The following is a 15,787-nucleotide window of genomic DNA, read 5'->3' on the forward strand; positions in this document are numbered from 1 at the left end:
TCCTTGTGATGCTTCTGTGGTGGCCTTGTCCCCCTTCTCATGTCCGCCACCCTCAGCCAGCCTCCCAGCTACCTCTCAGCTGTCCCTCTGTGGTGGCAGCACACTCATTTGTCACAGTCTACATGTGGACTTCTGTTTTAGCTTTGGGATGATGGTCAGATGATGTCTCTCCTGTGCATAAAGCCCTCTGGCCTCTTAGAAAAAAATCCAAACTCCTCACCTGGGCTAAATGAACCCTGCCTGTCCTGGTTTTGTGCCTGACTCTCTGAGGTCAACTCGCACCCTCCTCGTCCTTGGTTACCTGCTCCTCTGGCCTGTGCCTCCTTGTCCCTTGTCCCAGGAAATCTCTTCTCCCAGGTTTTTGCAGACTGTCTATTTCTTCTCCAAGCATACCGGCTCAAATATCACACCTCTGAGAAGAGCTGGCCTCCAGCCTCCCCATCTTTGTAAGTGGTCAGACATTCTCCCTCACACTGCCCCGATGGGCTCCATCTGAACTCTTCTTGTCTGTTTATTTGCCTTGCTTTCATGTGGTCCGTGTCCCGCACCAAGTCTGCTTAGCTCATGCCTTGTCAGTGTCTCCAGCAGTGCCTGGCGTGTGGTCACTTTCCAGAACTATTGGATGAATGTCTCACTTCTCCAACTAGATCATGAGCTCTTGAGCCATGGAATGGAATGGCTTCATCTTACTCTCCTGTTTTCCCCAAAGTCCCTGTGCATAGAAAGTGCTGGGTGAACATTGATTTGTACATTGTCAAATGTGATTGGCTGTCATTTGGTGGACATGAGCTGGAGAGGAAGATATCTGGAGTAACCAGTTTCCAAGTGGTGCCATGAGTTTTCCCTTATCTGTTCTGTAAAAATTGGGAGTATGTGAGATGGGGAAAACTTTCATTTGGATTCTAGTTCCATTGCTGCCACTAGCTGGCAGCTAGCTGTGGGTCCTTGGGCAAATCCAAAGGAGCAAGTCACTTAGTCCCTTTCATTCTTAATCCTCACATTTATGAAGACAGGAATTAAACTAAGGACATTCAGGGCTCTCTTCCACTTATAAATTCTAGACCTAGATCATTTTAGGCCAGACCATCACCGTTATCAGGCTGCTTCCATCTGGTTTTTTGAATAGATGTACGTGGATACTGGTAGCGTAATCCCAGTATGGTGCTATAAGAAGCATCATTGTTTCCACGAGGGAGGAAAGGCATAAAGGTGAGGGAAGTAGTGCCTTCAGTGAGAACTTAAGAGATGGATGTGGGAGAGACCCGAGGGCTCTGGAGCTGGAGAACCGATGTTCACAGAATTCTTGTTCACTGCTTGTTCTCACATGAATGCTCAAAATGCGGCACATTACTCATTTTGGAGAACTGGGCTGAAAATGAAACCTGGTTGATCGAAGAGAAGAGGGCAATGAGGAGGACAACTGTTGAATTCTGCAGTGACTCTGGTCCCTGTTACAAGCTCAACCTGAAGGAAAAGTTGTTCCATGAAATGGTTCCAATGAGAGTGTTACAGGACCAACAGGTTCACATGCTCGCTGTGCAGTCACAGATCAATGACATGGAGACAGCAGGGTTTGCAGCAGAGATGGGAGTTTTGTGATCACAGGGTGTTGAGCAAAGAGATGGGAGGAGACCCTCAAATCCATCTCCCAGAGAAGTTCTGGGCTGGGACCCTTAAGGGGATCGTGGAGGATGAGGGACTGGAAAATTAGAGTCACTGACTGGTTGGGGAAAAGGGGAGGAACTCATTAGGATGTGGAAACTGCCATCCTTGGTGAGTCAGCTTCTCCTAGGTTCCTTCAGACCAGCTGAGTCAGCAGTTTCACTGATATGCAGGACCTGAAAGAATATCTCAAAGGGAAATTTGACGTTTTGTAATGTTCAAGTTGTTATCGATAGGGCAGTCAAGGGGAACTATAATCTTGTAACAGGGTCCACGGGATTCTGAGGCAACTGGCACCAAACAGCTATGAGAAAGTGGATCAGAGAGCTGCTGACCTAATGATGAATGCTGAGTGTGCCGCCAGCTGGGTTTATTTTCATTTCTCCCCTTCCTTTATTCCTTGATTAATTTTGTAAAGTTTATAGGGATGCTTTCATGAGCTCCAGCAGATGCCAAAAAGTGCATGCAGTGGGAAAAATGATGCACTTCAGAGAGGCTTGGGAGCCGGGGCTTCTAGGTGGACTTAGGACATAGGCCCTGGGAATGGCAAATGGGCACTCGAATAAAAACAAGGTCCAGGCACATGCCAGTCATGCCTCAAGAAGTGTCAAGGGGTGTCCTGCTTAGCTGCTTCCATTGACATTTCTGTGGGTTCCCGCCTGGGTATTTTTCTTCCCTTCGTTCTTGGGCTAATCTTATCTGGTGAGGCCTGACCTGGTTCTTGTCATCATTCTCCCTGGTGTGCTGGAGTGCCTGTGTGCCCGCTGAAGGCACTGAGGTGTGCATCTGCCTGTGTCTTCTTTTTCTCTGCCAAGTTGTTCCAGTTTGTGTGGGTGGGTCTCTGCCTCAGTTTCCCTGTCTAGCACCCCAGAGCCTTGCTGGTGCTGAAACACTGCCCTGAAAACCCAGCTTGTGTGCTGGAGACACTGCCCACCTGGTGGACTGCTTTGCCTGCTGGGCAGGAGGAATACACCCCCCTTCCCTCCCTCCTGGTTTCTGGACCCGTGGTGCCGCCACCCACACAGTGTCCTGGAGCTGTGTCCTTGATGCCTTAACCTAATCACTATACCAAACCTCTTCTAACATTTACAGGCCTGAATTTGCTGGAGTCTTGGGGTTTTTTTTAATAGACTTAGATGGAAACATCTTCTCTCCAGTGTCCACAGGGCCAGTTTCCATAGCCACCGATGTACTCCGAGCCAGTCTTCTTTCCCTCCTGAGAATCAAGTTGTTGCAGTGGCATTATTCGGTTTTGTGGCTGAGCCCACACTGCATTTAACTTCTCCGAGACACTCCCAGGCCAGTTCCTTGAGAAGGAAAGTGACTTCGTATTTGAAAACAATACCAAACTCTATCTTGCCAGTATGGGAGGGTGATGCAAACTTTATCTTTGAACATTCAGACAGACCTTTAAAAAAATTAACTTAAAAATAGTATTAACCTATTACTTCAGAAATGATACATTCAAAGGAAAATAAATCATCCGATTCCAGAGAAATGGGTTACTAGTATCAGCCAATGGGGCCTTCAGGTTTGCTGTACTTTTTAGATGGGGTGTGCATATTTATGTCAGCTGGAAATGTTTGGGGATAATTGTACCTTTTTTCAATGTTAAGTCAGGATCTTCTGGCCATTTTGCCCTTCTCTGAGCACATGGTGAGCCAGACTATTCATGGGAAACAATACTTTGGATAAGGTTTGCCAATTAAATCTCTCTCCACATTTCAATTACTTTCTCTAAGCAAGGTAAACATATGAAATAACTTTTCATTAAATATTGCATCTTAGAATCCTCAATAGGAAGGCAACGAAAAGCTAACCCAGCCCAGTTGGATGCTGAGCTCTTCCTTGCAATAGTCCTGTCTGTGACTGTCTAGCCTCTATCTGAACACCTATGATGACAGAGAACTCTTCCCCCAGGAAGATAATTCCATATGTGTGCTTCTGTCAGGTTGGCTGCATATTGAACCAAAATGTATCTTCTCGTGTTCCTGCTCTCCTACTCTTCAGTTCTAATTCTTTCCTTTAGGGCCACATGGAAGTAAATCCTCATTTTAATCTGGGTTCTCCAGAAATCAAAGCCTGATGCAGAAGGAAGGAGGGGGTGGGGATAAAGAAGAGAGATAGGGAGAGAGCTCATATCAGGGAGCTTGGGACTGTGGCTCTGAGAAGCCACACCAACCTAGTTCCGGGGATGCCTCCTCTGCCATGGAAAAAGGGGGATTCCTGGACTGGCTCTCCTCTCCAGTTGGGGTGCTAACTCCCCTACCCTTGGACTCATGCACCCCAGGGGTGAGATCACCTGTGGTGTCAACCAGTGACCTCTCCAGCATTGGGGGCAAGAGGCATGTGGCCTCTTTCACACTGTGCCTGCATCAAGCCCATCAGAGCATGCGTTGAGCCTATTTTTTATAGTTCAAACCAGGGCACTTTGAGAGTGAACCGGGGTGGGGGTGGGGTCGCAATAATTATGCCGGGGCAACAAGGGTGACTGGGAGTGCTTCCTGGGCAGACTGGGACTTGCAACCATCCTCCTGAGCCCATGAAGAGCTGGACTAAGGATTCATGAGGCCTTGAGGCTCTGAAGAGGTGCATGAGAAGGTGTGATGCAACTCTTGCTCACACAATAGCTGGAGCTGAGGGTTCATTAACTCATTCGGCAAATATTTACTGGCTTGAGAGTGTTAGGACCTGCTCTAGGGTGGAGGGAAGCAATGGTGAGCCCAGCCATGTACAGGCCCAGCCATGTACAAATCACGGAGCTGGTCATTTAGAAAGGCAGAAGTCACTTTAAACAAGTAATTACTTAATTACAATTGGGTAGTTGCAATCACACAGTTGGAGAAATGTTATGAATACATAAGAGGATACAAACTTTTCTAAAGATGTTGGCCATCAGAAAAATGTCCCTAAGAGAGAAACATTCAAGTTAAGACTCTAAGGTACGAAAAGAATTGGTCTGGTTGGATTGGATAGAGGAGGAGGGAAGGAGAGATGGAGAAGGGAATTAGGAGGGCAGGAAAGAAGAGGGTTAGAGGTACAGCAAACCCATGAAAGAAACCTCTCAGGTCAGAGAAAGCTTGGCACCCAAGAATAAAAAGTACAGCCCTGTGTCTGGGGCATGTGTCCCAGAGGAGGACTGGCTGGAGGTGAGACTGCATGGGGCCTGACACCACGCTGAAGATCACGGTTTCAGTGACTTAAAAGTTTGTGGAAGTAATGTTCTCCCAACTAGCTGCTGTTTGGAGCACGGTGGGGAAAGAAAGCCTGTAGGATGCTCTTGGGAGTGTCAGGCCATGGAAATGATAGTTGCTTTGGTTAGGTTACAGGGAGTAGAGACGGAGAAAAGTGCATGAGGTTGAAATATATTTAGGACACAGAATGGGTAGGACTCAATGCCATGTTGGATGCAAGTGGGGAGGGACAAAGGGACCAAGGATGAGTTTGTCCTCAGCACAAATGACTTTCCCATGGAAGAACCATTTTGTGAAGTGGGATGAGCTTGTGTTGGGGGGAGGCTGACTCTGCACTGGTTTTGGGACCTTCTGAGGTTGAGGCAATGTTGAGACCTTCACACGGGGATGTGCAGTTGGGAGTTGATCTGGAGGGCTGGAATTCAGAGCAGAGATTGGGTCGAGAGACGGAAATTTGGCATTGTGAACATATTTGAAGCCATGGGAGTCGGTGAGACCTTTGAAGAGAGATCACAGAGTGAGAACTGAAGTGAGTTGAAAGCAGGATTTTGATAAATTCCAATGTTTAAACTAGGCTGGGAGAAGGAGCAGGAGCTCTGAAAGGAAACTCAGAAAATGTGGCCAGAGGGTCAGAGGGTAAACAGAGAGTGGTTCCTCAGGAAGCCGGGGAGTGGGTGTTTCAAGAAGGTTAGCTGTGTGCAAGGCTTCCAAGAGCCATGAAGAAACTGAGCAAGATGGCAGGCTTATCATCACGCAAGCCTCTGCTAGCCTAAAGGAGAGTGTTTTAGTGGCTGGATGTCCGACTGGGGGGTGCTGAGGAGTGGAGCTGAGGAAGAGTGGACGGACGGATGGCCAGATGAATCAAAACAAAGCTCCGATGGGAAGAGAGAGCAAGGAGCTGGAGGGGACCAAATCCTGGGGGGGGGGGGGGGGCTCCCAGGGGCAAAGGAGAGCAGGCACAGATGCCAATGGAGAGGCATTTTGTGGGAAAAGGCTGAGGTTTTATGAGAAAGAGGGAAAAAGGGAGTGGAGTGCCTGAGGAGGCTGGGTGGGCCAGGGCTACTTGGAAGCATCTAGAGAAGTGCTGCCTTTTGATAGGAAGAAAGGGCTCTCGTTTTAGTTTAAAAAAAAAAAAAAGATGCAGTGAGTGGCATTGCTGCGCACAGGCTCTGGTGAAATGGCATCAGGATGCGTCAGAATTCCTGACCGACGTCTTCAGATTTTCTCTGAAGTATTTGAGATAAGATCATCTTCCATAGGGTGGCAGCAACAGTGGGAGGTTGAGGGAAATGGAAACTGCAAGAAATTGTTACTGTGTGGAGGTGCTGGGGAAGCAGGCATTCGGAGACCTTTATTAGGTTTCATGATATGGAGATGACACAGGAGAGCTCATCAGCTCCAAAGTATTTACAATCGAATTTCCTAAAGAAGTGGACTGGCTGCACAGATTGTGGTCGCTGTCCTTCATGCTTGTTCTGGTATTTAGAGCACAGTGTCTCTGTCTTACCCCCCAAAGCAGCTCTGGACTCAATGTCTAATGAGCATCTGAGATGGCACCCCACCTTTTTAGTTTTGCTGTTTAAAAATAGTTTCACAAATGACTTTCCTCTGCTAGGGAGCAAATGTCAAAACACTTTCTGAGAACTCCCATGACCTGACTGTTGAAGTGACAAAGCCTATATCCTTTAGAACAAAGTAAATTCTGGTGCTTCTTTTTTGGTGTCTGTTTTGTATTGTATCTATTTTTTAGAGATGGGGTCTTTCCATGTTGCCCAGGCTAGAGTGCAGGGGGGGGCATGATCATAGCTCATTTTAGCCTCCAACTCCTGTGCTCCAGTGATCCTCCCACCTCAGCCTCCCGAGTAGTTGGGCCTACAGGTGGTGCCACCACACCAAGCTCTGTCTGTTGATTGGGATGCAGCTAGGGTGGGGTGAGTGGTAGAGGTAGATTCATTGGCACAGGAAGGCCCCCACACACATGAGACCAGAGGAACTGGCTCCATCCCTGTGTCTGACTTGCCTTTGTTGTAGAAGCAATGGTCCACCTCCCAGGTCTAGAGGCTTGAGTTTGTTAAAATGTGCTGGACATCCAGACAAATCAGACACTTTTTATGGAAAGCTATATAAAGGACACCATCCTTCCTAACAATACCACAGAGATTCAAGGGATTCAAAAATCGAGAATGAAATCCGTTCCAAAGCACGATACTGATGGCCTAATTTTGGCTTATGTCCTGCTGAGTTGCCCCCAGTAGTGGGCCTGAGCCCCTTGGGGGAGGGACAAAGTAAAAGGTGGGTTGGTTGGGGAGAAGTGTTGATCTGGAAGTTGTAGCTGAACTTCAGTAAACTCTTTTATGAGGGGTATAAGCTTTGCACCCTGATTACGTACTAGAAAGATAATTGCTATTCAAACTTAAAAATGGCTACATGTGCTATCTTGGTTTCCAGTGCTCCACAGTCTGGTTGGAGTCCCATCTATTCTTTCATGCTTAGTTGGAATCTTCTTCCCTAGCTATATTGATTAAATAGGGATGAATCACGCCCTTAACCACGCTCAGAGTACTCCTGAGATAGTATCTTCTTTCCCTTTGTTATCAGTTCCTCAAAGACAGGAGGATGTCTCTTATGTGTTTATATTCCCAGGGTTTCATACTTAGTACTTTTTTGATGTGCTTACCTCCTTGAAGTTTTAGGGAACTTGCTCAATAATAAAGACTAGACATTGAATTTGCTGTCGAGATGTTCAAAGCTGAGGCTTTTTTTTTTTTCTTTTGCTGTGATTCCAGAAAATCCTGTCTTCCATCTGTGTTTGGGAGGCAACTGAGCGGTGTCGCCTGGCAGTTTCCTGTTGGGCTTGTTTTTCAGCGGACCGAGGTCTGGTGTTCCTTCTCTGTCCCTCACCACGACCTCTCTACTATTGAACTTATAAAAGGGGAGCTAAGGAGTGTAAACCATTTAGAAAACGTATGTTTGATATTTATAGCTACAGAAGATATTTAAAGCGTGATTGATCACACGTGAATTTCGTTCCAAACAACAAACCGAGCTGGGAAAACACTCAGTGGTGTAGGCCGCCCCCTGCTGGCCTCGTTCCGAACCCCAGAGCGCGCCGGTGCCTTCCCGTCGCGTTGCCGCAGGGAGGGGAGGAGTACGGTGCCCACACCTAGGAATGTATCTTCGTGGAAACCTCATGGCACAGGGTGTTGTGTCCTTTGGAGCCCCTCCTCGCAGCTGTGAGCTATTTACTAATAGCTGACTATCACGTGGGGAGGTTGTGTTGCTTTAAAAATGGAATGATATTTCTGCTTTACAGTTTTCCCAAATTTGGGCATCTAGTGAGGCTGTCCTTCGGGAATTCACGCTCCAGCGGGAAGCCAAACTGGGAGGGCTGTGTTCTCTGAGGGAGTTGGAGGTCTCCCCGTGCTGGCGAAAGGTCTGGGAGTGGAGCTCAGGAGGTCTGCCTTTGACTCCGGCCTCCTTCTCCAAACTGGGGGGTTTCCTTGTTAATGGAGTGGTTTGACTAGGTGATTTCTAAGGACCCTTCAGCTGTGTCATGGTGGGCAGCACCTTCCTGCCTTCCTGGAGCTTACATTCCAGCTAGCGTGTTTACTCGAGCTCCTGTGCTCGGTGTGGTGAGAACTGACAAATGTAGTAGGTGGTTGAAGTCATCCACACATGGTTTGCCACTTCTGTGACCGGACCCCGAAGTCGGGATTTGCTGGGAAGCACACAGGTGCACCCATCTCCTTCCAGGTCACTGCTACAGTCAATTCGTGCTGGCTGAGGCCGTCTGGGCATCCAGCACTCCTTGGTAATTCTTGTATGTCTTCATTCCGCTTTTCCTGCATTAAGCATGGAAGCTATTTCCAAACTTCTTGGTACCCGGGTCCTTTGATCCTCCTGCCCCTGCTGCTTACTCTCTTAGCAGAAAACCCTACCTCCCTCCTGCAGAAAAGACCCTGTCTGAATTGCTAGCCTTCCCCTCACTACTGGCTGGCTCTCATCAGTGTTGAATTTACCTTTGCCCCAACCAAAAAGCCAAAATACTGGATGCTGCATTTGCCACCTGCATTCCGTATCTCATATCTTTCCTTCCCTTCACAGTCAAATTTCTTGAAAGCAGTGTCTACATCCGCTGTCTTCCTTTCTTGCCTCGAATTGTTCCCGAAGCCACTGCAGGCTGGCTGACTTCCTCATCTCCACTCCACCGAAACGGCATCATTTCAAGGTCCCCCAGTACCTGCATGTTGCTGAAGCCAATGGGCACCTAACACTTTTTGTTTGGGGCACTAGACCATTCCCCATGCTCTCGATCAATGCTCCTGGTTTCCCCCTTCATTTCAGCTGCTTATTTCCTGTGGTAAGGGTCCTGCTTGCTTTTTGTCTTCCTTTGCGTTCTTTCCCAGATGTTTTTCGGTTTTGCTCCCCATCCTTCCACCATGGGAGCAGAAGGGGCAGGGGCAGGGATGCAGAAGCACAGCAGGGAGGTGCATTAGACGGGTTGGCTAGAAGGCCTGTGGAAGAGGGCATTTGGCCTTACTCATTTCAGAATTCCTGCGAAGAGAGCACAGGGGCAAGGGCCTTCCCTAGATTACAAATGGAAATGAAGCACAAGCTTGAGTGCCAGAGCAGCATCAGCTGCTGTGTGGCGTGGGAAGGGACCCCGACGTCCTAGGGATGCAGGGTAGATCTGAGCTACTTGCTGGGGAGCTTGCCCTAGAAGTCTGCCAAGGTGGGGTTGGAGGGGCCCTGCAGATGACAGCGGCCAGGTGAGCTGCCTGGACTGGGGGCAGGTGGGATTGCAATGTAACAAGTGGACGCCAAGAAGCCCCACCGCACAGCAGGAGCTGAGGTGGGGTTCGCCAGCAGTGGGAGACAGCCAGGCTCTTTGGGAGGGATGCCCGTACTAAAGGGAAAGTCACATTTCTCAGCTGGATTCCATTTCACTCTCACTAAGTGGAACCAGCCAATGTGCACCCAGGACAGGATCCAAGGTGGGGACCCATGGAAGGAGCACAGGCCTCCAGTGCTGCGAAGGCATGGGCACCCCTCCAGGCCCACATCCTTTTGGAGAAGAGCAAGAGAGTGGAAGAAGCAGGAAACGTTATTTACCCACCTCAGAAGTCACCCAAGAGCTCGTGAAATTGGGCAGGGACTGTGGTAACATAAAGTTTCAAGTTCAAAGTTTATGTGTCCTTCCTTACTCCCGGTGGAGTGGGCTCATGAGAATATCCAAGTGTTTATAAAGGATAAAGAACCCACATTTTCCTTGCACATCTGGCTGGAAAGTGAGAAATGTATAAATTTTTGAAGAAACTGAAGGGACTGTCATACATCTGTAATAATGATACACGTAAAGTCTGTGGAATAACATGAAAAATCTGTAAGATGTACCATTAAGCGAGCAAAGAATAAAACTTGTGTGTTTGATTTTAACCGTGTAAAATCAAATACTTTTGAGTAAAACCTGGAAAAAACATGAGGAAAATAAAACCAACTATCACTGTGGTAGGAGTGTAGGTGGATTTTTAAAAAATCCTCTCATCTTATTTATTAAGAATAAAATAAGTTTGTTAATTCATTTTTTTGATTGTGGTATACTTTAAATTTCTTTCCTGGTGGTGCAGTGTACCCACTTTTTTTTTTTCTGTCACTGGAACTAATGTTTCTGTTTGGAAAAGCACACATAGGCCAGGTGCGGTGGCTCACGCCTGTGATCCCAGCACTTTGGGAGGCTGAGGCGGGTGGATCAGCTGAGGTCAGGAGTTCAAGGGGCCCTCCAGCCTGGCCAACATGGTGAAACCCCATCTGTAGTAAAAATACAAAAAGTTAGCTGGACGTGATGGTGTGCACCTGTAATTCCAGCTACTTGGGAGACTGAGGCAGGAGAATCACTCGAACCTGGGGGGCGGTGGTTGCAGTGAGCCGACATTGCGTCACTGCATACCAGCCTGGGTGACAGAGCAAGAATCTGTCAAAAAAAAAAAAAAGAAAAAAAAAGAAAACCACACACAATAAAATTTTAATAACTATTCCTTTCTTAAAAATCATGAAAATGCCATGTCATTTCCTTTTACTGAAAAAATTACATAAAATTTAAGTATAAAATATGTCATAGAATAGTAAATAAAATATGATCCCATTTATGTAAAACAATGGGTTGTTTTAAATCCCGTGTGCTACCTCTGCTTTCATTCCTCAATATTCTCCAATTTCCCTTTGCTTCCCTATACTTTGTTCTTTTATAAAATTTTTTATTAGGAAACATTATCTATTCCTGCATAAAAAAATTACCTAACACTCAGTGGCCTTAAACAGCAATATCTATTACCTTGCACTGATTCAGTGGACCAGGAATTTGGGAGTGGCTTAACTAGAAACTTCTTATGAAGCTGTAGTCAGGACCCCACCAGCAATGCAGTGGCTGAGAGCTTTGTACAGGGGGTGGACACTCCAGCTTTTGCATGCCACCAAATCCACAGCTTCTCCCACATGTTAAGTTTTTGTTACTGAGGTACCTTTCTTCTGCATTCCAAAATCTACTAGTTGTCTATCACTGCATTAACAAATCACCCCACGAGTTGGATGCTTAAAGCAATGATTTCAGGATGTCCCACTCACATGACTGGCAGGCTGGAATGGGGCTGGCGTCGGCAGGTCCCCTTAGCTCCTTGCTGCGTGGGCCTCTCCACAGGGCTGCTGACGTGTCCTCATGGCATGGTCATTGGTTACCCCACTAATGAGTGATCCCAGAGAACTTAAGTGTAGGCCAAAATATCTTTTGTTACCTAGCCTGCAAAGTCATACTCCATGATTTCTGCAATATCCTATTGGTTACACCCTTAAGCCATGCTCATTTTGGAAGAGAATACATGAGGGTATGAATACCAGGAGGTCGGGGGCATTGGGGTTCTCTTGGAAACTGGCTACCATAGTCTGCCCTCTCACCCCCAGTGACTCATGTCCTTCCTGCATGCAAACTACAGTCATCTCAGTGCCCCCCAAAGTCTCATCCTGTAAAAGCATCACCTTGAAAAATCCAGGATCTCAAGATCTGAATCAGGCCCAAGTGTGGTTGAGGCTACTCTGATCCAGTTTCTCTTGATCTGAGGATCTATGAATGAAAGAGACAAATTATTTGCCTGTCACACATCCAACACATGATGATGTGACAGGCACAAGATAGCTGCTAAGACGTTCCTGTCTAAAAAGAGGGGAAATGGGAGTCGTACAGGAGTCACTGGTCCATACCAATTCTGAAATCCATCTGGGCACAGTTTGAAAGTTACGTGAATAGGACTCAGTCCTACTCCTGTCTGGGAATGAGTCTCCCTGCTTCTTGGCTCTGCCCTGCCGGCCTTATTTCCATGTTTCTGTCATTCCTCCTTTGTAGACTACGTTTGAAACTGAGTAGTCTTTCAGTCTTCCTGTCTGCAAATGTTTGAGGTTCAAAGCCACTTTTCATTTGTACCTCTGTCCCTTTCAGTCCAAGCTGGTGTTTCTGCCAAAGCAATTCTTTTCCAGTAGCTGGGAGCCTCGTTGATGGGCTCATTCCATTTGACAGAAGTCACGCCCGTAAATCTCTTTAAAATAAATCTTTCTCTTTACCTTTAGGCTGCTACTGAGACTGCTAAATGGCAACACCTTTAACATATGCAGAAGTCCTGCTGTTTGACTGAACAGTTCTTTGGGATTTTGCAGTCACACACTGGATGTCATCTTTCGATCTTCTTTTCTTGAGAGGGCCCTGGATATGTATGATCTTTGATAAGAAGCCAGTTCTTACCTTTAGCATCTTTGCCATCTGGAGATGGAGAGGCTGGGAATGTCCAACAGTTCCTGCTAGTATAAATAGCAGGAAAAAAAAATCAGGGGCACCTTTAAAACTCAGTTCACAGGATACATTTTCTGTTTTCCACATTCTGTAGACGACAGCGTTGCTATACGTTTTGCCACTGCATAACCACCAGTTTCCAATGAGTCGCCTCAGTTTCCTTTAAGCCCTCACAGACAACCTTCTCAAATGTCACCATGCTTTTGCTAACAGTCCCTTGAAAGTCCTTTAGGCTTCTGTTAACATTCCTTAAAGTCCTGCCAGCTTCCTCCCACTGCCAAATCCACAGCATCTCCCACATTTTAGGTTTTTGTTACAGTAACATTCCACTTCCACCTTCCAAAATATATTAGTTATTTACTGCTGCATAACAAGTTACCCTAAAACCTAGATGCTTAAAACACTAAAAAACATTTATTATGTCACCCATGTTCTGTGGGTCAGGAATTAAGGCATGACTATTTAGTTGGGTGGTCCTGCCTTAGGGTCTCTTATTAAATGGCAGTTAAAATGTCAGCTGGAACTACAGTCATTTGAAGACTTACCTGGAATCAGCAAACCGAACTTCAGGATGCCTCAGTCGCATGGCTGGCTGTTGTTGCTGGCTGCTGGAAGCAAGCCTTGTTTCCTTGACACACGGATCTCTCCACAGCGCTGCTTGAGTTTCCTCACAGCATGGCAGCTGGTTTCTTCCAGAATGAGTGAGAACTTGCTTTTTATGCCCTTGATGTGGACATCACACACTGTCATTTATTTCTGCAGTGACAGCCTATCCCACTTACTGTGGGGGGAGGAGAGTACACAGGACATGAATGTCAGAAAACAAGACCACTGAAGTGATCTTGGAGCCTGGTTGCCACATGAAATATATAAACAAGAGAATTTATGGTCATACATAAATGGTTTCACACAAAACAAAAGCAAAAGACCCCTAAAAACCAGAAGAGCACACACAGATACACACATGCCATGCACATGTGAGCACATAGAGTAAAAGAATAATAAAATAAAAAATACCAAGTATGAGAAATAGAAGATAACCAACAGCTTTAATTTTTAAGTCTTTGTTTCCTACATCTCATTACTTTCCTGATATGGGAAGAAATGGAATTTTGTGGTCCTATTTTCTCAGCCTTCTTTATAGTTTTTTTTTGAGGGACAATATTCAAAATATTTAACAACCATTATGCCATGGGCGCTGGACAATCAGATGGAATGAGGCCATAAACAACCAGCACAGCTACTCTGTGTGCGCTGGTGACCATCATGCTTGGTTTTACCACCTGTGTTTGTATCTCTAAATGATATACTCAGTTTGGAGTGTTTTTACATTTTGCTTTTTTCATTTAATATTATATTTTTGAGACTTATTTATGCTGAGGGATGTAGCTACAGTTCATTTTCACTGCTGTGTAGTATTCCACCATGGGACCACAACTTATTTTCTTTATACTTTCTCCTATGGCCATTTCATAGCCAAAAAAACCAAAAAAACAAAACAAAACAAAAACCTCACAAAAAACAAAAACACCCCAAACTGGAAAGCCTTTTTTCCTGGAACTGTTAAAATAATGTTGCTGAGAAATCATCTGTGCATTTATTCTGGTATACTTGTATCAGAAGTGCTCTAGATACATACCTAGTGAAGATATTCCTATCTCACATAGAAGTGATCCTTCAGGACTGTGTGTAGGATGTTCTTTCTCTTTGGTTTTTGTCACCTCTGAAGATGGATGGAAAATGTGTAGGCATTGGAACAGGGACCCCATTTTTTTCTGAAGGAACAAACATGTTGTTTGAATGTGATCTCACGTGATTGAGAAAATAATTTATGATGTCCACACACCTAGTTACAATGACTTGTACCAGGAGGGGAGCCCAAATATTTTTTTTTTTGCTAATTTTCTCCAGTTTGAATGGGGAGTAATTATGAAAAATAAACAGTACCTGCTTAAAGTATATAATTTGATGAGTTTTAATGTTTATTGTATACCCATGATACCATCACCACAATCGAAATGATGAACATTATCACCACCGAAGATTCTCCATGTGTCTGCAATCCATCTCAGGCAGTGGCAAACCTGTTTTCTTTCACAATAGATTACTTTGTATCATCCAGAACCTTATATAAATGGAATCATGGAGCAGAACTCTATTTTTGTCTGGCCTCTTCCGTTCAGCATCATTTCGAGATTCATCATTATTGCATGAATCAATAGCCCGCTCCCTTTTTTTTTTTTTTTTTTTTTTTTTGCCTTCAAGCATCTGTTTAACAAAGCACATCTTGCACCGCCCTTAATCCATTTAACCCTGAGTGGACACAGCACATGTTTCAGAGAGCACGGGGTTGGGGGTAAGGTTATAGATCAACAGCATCCCAAGGCAGAAGAATTTTTCTTAGTACAGAACAAAATGGAGTCCCCTATGTCTACTTTTTTCTACACAGACACAGTAACAATCTGTTCTCTCTTTGTTTTCTCCACATTTCCTCCTTTTCTTTTCTACAAAACCGCCATCATCATCATGGCCCTTTCTTGATGGTCGCTGTCTCTTCAGAGCTGTTGGGTACACCTCCCAGATGGGGTGGCCGGGCAGAGGCGCTCCTCACCTCCCAGATGGGGTGGCCGGGCAGAGGTGCTCTTCACCTCCCAGATGGGGCGGCCGGGCAGAGGTGCTCCTCACCTCCCAGACAGGGTGGCCGGGCAGAAGTGCTCCTCACCTCCCAGACGGGACAGCCAGGCCGAGGCGCTCCTCGCTTCCCACACGAGGTGGTGGCCGGGCCGAGGCACTCCTCGCTTCCCAGATGGGGTGGCGGCTGGGCAGAGGTGCTCCTCACCTCCCAGACGGGGTGGCGGCCGGGCAGAGGCGCTCCTCACATCCCAGATGGGGCGGCCAGGCAGAGGCACTCCTCACCTCCCAGACAATGAGCGGCCGGGCAGAGGCGCTCCTCACCTCCCAGATGGGGTGGCAGCCAGGCAGAGGCGCTCCTCACCTCCCAGACGGGGTGGCGGCCGGGCAGAGGTGCTCCTCACCTCCCAGACGGGGTGGCGGCTGGGCAGAGGTGCTCCTCACCTCCCAGACAGTGGGCGGCCGG

This window comes from Gorilla gorilla, chromosome 17 (genome assembly GCF_029281585.2).
Source record: "Gorilla gorilla gorilla isolate KB3781 chromosome 17, NHGRI_mGorGor1-v2.1_pri, whole genome shotgun sequence".
Taxonomy (NCBI): Eukaryota; Metazoa; Chordata; class Mammalia; order Primates; family Hominidae; genus Gorilla; species Gorilla gorilla.